Below are 4,920 nucleotides of genomic sequence, written 5' to 3' on the forward strand. Positions count from 1 at the left end.
ATGCCTGACTGTGGCCCTAATACCTATTACCACACTTTCTGCACACACACACACACACACACACACACACACACACACACACACACACACACACACACACACACACACACACACACACACACCGTCATAAGAAAGCAAATAGAGTAAAACAGGCTCATAAAGAATAACACATGTATCAAAGTTGCGGTGCAGTGAGATGTGAACCTCGTCACAAAGCCTAACGTTTACTCCCTCTGAAGAAATGAAAGTGTTTCCCAGAGAGTGAATCTTCCAGATCTGTTGGAGAGTTCCTGAGAGAAACTTCCTGTCTCAGAGTCGCCCCCCCCCCATGCTAAACGGCTCTCATGTGATACCGTCAGCCTTTCAGCTCCATAGAGATGGTTGCTCTCTGTCTACAATGCGCGCGTGTGTGCGGTGTGTGTGTGTGTGTGTGTGTGTGTGTGTGTGTGTGTGTGTGTGTGTGTGTGTTTATACATTAGTTAATGCCTCTTCCTGTTTGGCTGCCACTCTATGCAAGAGAGAACATCACATCAACAGGTCTTGGCGCAGCCCATATGGTCTTCTTCACATTACTGTATACACAGTATCATTTACATTTATTGCATGCTCCTCCTAAGTCAGCTGTTCCCTCCTCTGGCCGCTAGGGAGCGCTGCTCCACTTCACAGCTGACAGTGGATCAGCTCTCCATCTTCAGGAGGACAAACGGGAGCGCACCAACAGTCTGCCTGACTCCCCGACCACATCGCACCTCTGTCCCGACACACTCCACTACTTTCTCGTCGCTTGTAAAGAGGATAAAGAGGATAAAGAAGGGGGTTTCAGGGCAAACCAAAATCCTGATTCGGGAGGTTTAAGTTGGATGTTTCCCTCCATGCTGGTATGGCTTAATGACTAAGTTTCCTGTGTCACGGCTGTGTGAACGAGCAGAAGAGGAGCGGAACTTTCAGGGGACCCTTTTCTTGCAACGGAGTAACTGCTGATTTTAACCCGTGAGGTCACATCTTCCACCGGCTCCGTTTCTCTCCTGCCCGGCTGCGGGGGTGGATGGTATGGTGTAACTTTTCGGCTCCAGTCGAACCTGAGTGGCTGTTTAATGGTACCGGAGAGGGGATGCGAGTCTCTCCTCCGTCTCGAATAGCGGAGCGGCAATGAGGAGAGAGGATCACCTGCTGGGCTAAAAGAACAAGACCACACCGCACCAACAGGTATGGATCACTGATTTGTACACCTGCACAGAAAGCCCGGTGCATCCCAAGGCTTTAATGCGCTTTCTGTCAACTGTATGAAAAGTGTGCGTGATCAAAAGTAAATTAACGGCACACCTGCCAGGCTTGGATATTCATGTCTAACAGTCTACTAGTTATTTCGTCTTTGGAAAACCATTTACGCACAGGATGGATTACACTTAATCTGTTCCATTTAGGGAATGGACAAGGATCTGATTTTATGAAGGCATGAGAGTTATGGAAAAAGATTAATCGTGGTAATATCCCATCAGCCTGCTCTGATGTGCTATCAGTTTTATTATCACTGTGGTGATTTCATAGCAAAGACAAATGATTGCGGTTGTTTCAGGTGTTGCACAGGCAGTTTAGGCTTGCCCCTTTTTCTTTCGCTCTCTCTCTCTCTGAAACACACACACACAAACACGCACGCACACCCACAGGGGTACGCAGGTCTTATGACTGTGCGTATATGGGCATAAGGCGCCGGGTTCAGTGCACTATTTTATGCATAGCTGGTGTTTAGCGGGGGCAAACAGCTGCTCTCTTCCTGTTGACTGATTCTAGAGCTGTGCTTTGTCCAGAGTTGCTAAATGATAAGTATGTTGTCGCTTTGTTTCAAGGACAAAGAGCAGATAAGGAACCTCAATGTCTCCTTCACACTAATACTTGTCTCCCATTTCAATTGTTTTCCTCAACAATGATTTGTCTACTTCTTACATGCCAGCAACATACAGCTTTCACATATCAAACATGTGAAGTGGTGTGTGAAGCATGCAGGGAAACTCATCAACCTGAAAGCAGTGGTGGGCGTCCTCTGTGCAGCACCATGGATCAACTGATGTACTGTAGATGGTGATTCATAACATGACCTTTATTGGTGACAGTGGCCATATAGTGCATCTATTTGGTAGCAGGGTAGAGGCTGTGAGGTGTTGAACTTGTTGTAGTGGCTACTTTATGCTCTAGATATCATAACATACTACTAGGTGAAATTGGTGCATTTGTGTTTCCTGATCATATTATCTTCTAGTTGTTTCATGGCCTTTTAACGACCTTGCCCTGGTTTAATTTATACAAAGATGGTCATCCCCACTGTGTATATATTTTAGACATGCTCCTGGTCTCTCTTACTCTTCCTCCATTTTCCTTGAGTTTCTGCGAAGCTCATAAAGATGACGCAGATGAGGGAGTAACAAAATAAGAAGGAAAAGAAATGTGAGGCATGATCGACAGGAGAGTAAAGAAACAGGGAGGTGGTGGGTAGAGGGGGTAAAATAGTAGGTTTTGGGGATTATAGGAAAATAAATGAATATATTTAAAGAAACAAAAAAAGGAAAAGTCACTAATTACTTGCTCCTAAAATTGTTCTGAAATATGTTGAATTTAGCCACAGGCACCAACAGTTCATTTAAGAAACGAGAGGAAGGAAAGACAGAAATAAGGACAGTGGAAGGAAGAATAGATATGGTATGTATATATTATCATGTAATTTTTCTTTCGCTTCGTAAGAAAAAATAATCTAGTCATCGCAGTCTTCTGCACACCTCATGTGTTATTACTTAAATATGAATTGCTATGATGGCTGAATAACATTAACTCCTTCAAAACAAGGTAAATTATTTATCTGAAATAACACGAGATATGGAGAAGATGATGTGCTAAACAAGACAAGGTTGTGTGTGTGTGTGTGTGTGTGTACTTTTAGACATTGCGACTTAGATCTAGGACATCTTTCACAAAGGGAGTTTGACGGTTGGTTTGGGAGAGGTTAGGTTTAGCTACGTCTTAAATTATGACCCATATTGTATCAAAGGGGATCCCAAAGATATACAAATAAAAGGGATGTGTAAGTAACTCGACTTACTGTCAGAATGCAAATCTGTCTCTGTTCAATTGTGGTGACTCATCCCTGGTTCCTACAAGGATAACATTTAATTTGTTATATGTATGACTTTTAATGCCTTTATTAAATGTGATTAGTGGAAAGGTGACAGGAAATGAAGGAAAGAGAGATGCAACAAAGGTCATGGTGCACCTTAATCCCTACGCCACAGTGACGGCATGGTGTAGGTTTGCTTTTGGAAAATGAATGGCTGTACGGGAAGAGCAATGCAGGGGATAATACACTAATTTGCAAACTAGCAGAGTGATCAAATTACTCTTTGCCAAGTGTATTCCAATCGTAACTGTATAACATTTCACCATTTTATTATTTCACAAAATGTTCCCTTGCCAAATTGGGCATGCCTGCAGGCCAGAGGACTTGTTCAAATTGGACCATTTTATCCTGCCTCCCTATGGCAACATGACCGAAAGCACACACAAAGAGTCTTACTGCAAAAATACGGCAAGCTTTCAACTTCTTTATGTCTCCCTGTGCACTTTACACACACACACACACACACACACACACACACACACACACACACACACACACACACACACACACACACACACACACTCACACCCCCACACACACCCACACACCCTGCATTTCTCTCTCTCACTACCTTTATCCTGCTCTTCTACCATAAGCCCTCTGTGCCTTGAGAAGAATGTCGAAGCTGCTGTCCAGAGAGAGGAAGAGAAAAATAGAGAGTAAATTAAATGTATAGAATGTAACTGTTATACTGTATTGATATATAATTTATATAAAGCAATCTTGACGCTGTACTGTTGTGTAAATATTGATAATAATAGTATTCTGTTATTTTATATTTAATAATAATATTATTTTTTATTAATGCTTTGGCACAATTCAAATAAAAAGTAAAAAGTATAGCATGCGTACAAGGTGATCTTATTTTACAGCTACTGTACAGTAGCTGTGCATGATGAGAATAGAAAAAGGTAGAATGAAAAATAAGACAAAATCTGACACAGTGATGGAAAGAGAAAGAAAAGGGAGAAAAGGAAGAAAGCTACAGGGGAAAAATACAAATAAATAAAAAGCATGTGTCCTATAAAAGGTGTTCTGTATTGCATTGTATATCTCCAGTAGCTGGTGTGCCGAGGCCCAGGAGGGACGAGTAGCCACTCTAAATGTGTGTAACCCACATAAAGAAATTGTTTCTGGGAGATCGGGCCCCGTAAATTAATTCCTAGCCGCCAGCCCTGTTCTTATCCCACCTCCCAAAGGTGAGCTATAACATCCAAACACATATATATATTTTTTAGATTATTTTCCTTCACACACACACGTACCCAGACTTTTCCACTAAACACACACACATCCAGACACCTCCCCTTCCGCACAGACACACATCTTTCAACCAAATCTCATTTTATCTGCAGCAGTTTTTGCTCAGGATTCACACAGGCATACACACATATTTGTTTGTGACAGTCTTTTTTAGTAGAAAACACGCACGCACCGTACGCACGCACCGCACGCACGCACGCACGTACACACACACACACACACACACACACACACACACACACACACAGCTCGGCTCCCAAATGTCTTGTGTGGGACAGTAACGGTGACAGCTACAACAGCATCAGTACCTGCTGTATGCTGTTGTAGCTGTCACCGTTACTGTCCCACACAAGACATTTGGGAGCCGAGCTGTGTGTGTGTGTGTGTGTGTGTGTGTGTGTGCGTCCGTGCGTGCGTGCGGTGCGTGCGTGCGGTGCGGTGCGTGCGTACGGTGCGTGCGTGTTTTCTACTAAAAAAGACTGTCACAAACA

General features: G+C 43.2%; 1 protein-coding gene across 1 annotated transcript in view; it reads left to right on the forward strand.

The window, feature by feature from the left end:
• Positions 1-712: 712 nt before the first annotated feature.
• The window catches only part of LOC104941571 (protein FAM19A2-like), a 67,657-nt gene continuing 63,449 nt past the window's right edge, over positions 713-4,920 (forward strand). The window contains exon 1 of the mRNA XM_010766691.1: positions 713-1,206. The gene's annotated coding sequence lies outside the window, so the exon portion shown is untranslated. The remainder of the gene's footprint in view (positions 1,207-4,920) is intronic.

Source organism: Notothenia coriiceps, unplaced genomic scaffold, assembly GCF_000735185.1.
Source record: "Notothenia coriiceps isolate Sejong01 unplaced genomic scaffold, NC01 NC01_scaffold00003521, whole genome shotgun sequence".
NCBI classification, from domain to species: domain Eukaryota; kingdom Metazoa; phylum Chordata; class Actinopteri; order Perciformes; family Nototheniidae; genus Notothenia; species Notothenia coriiceps.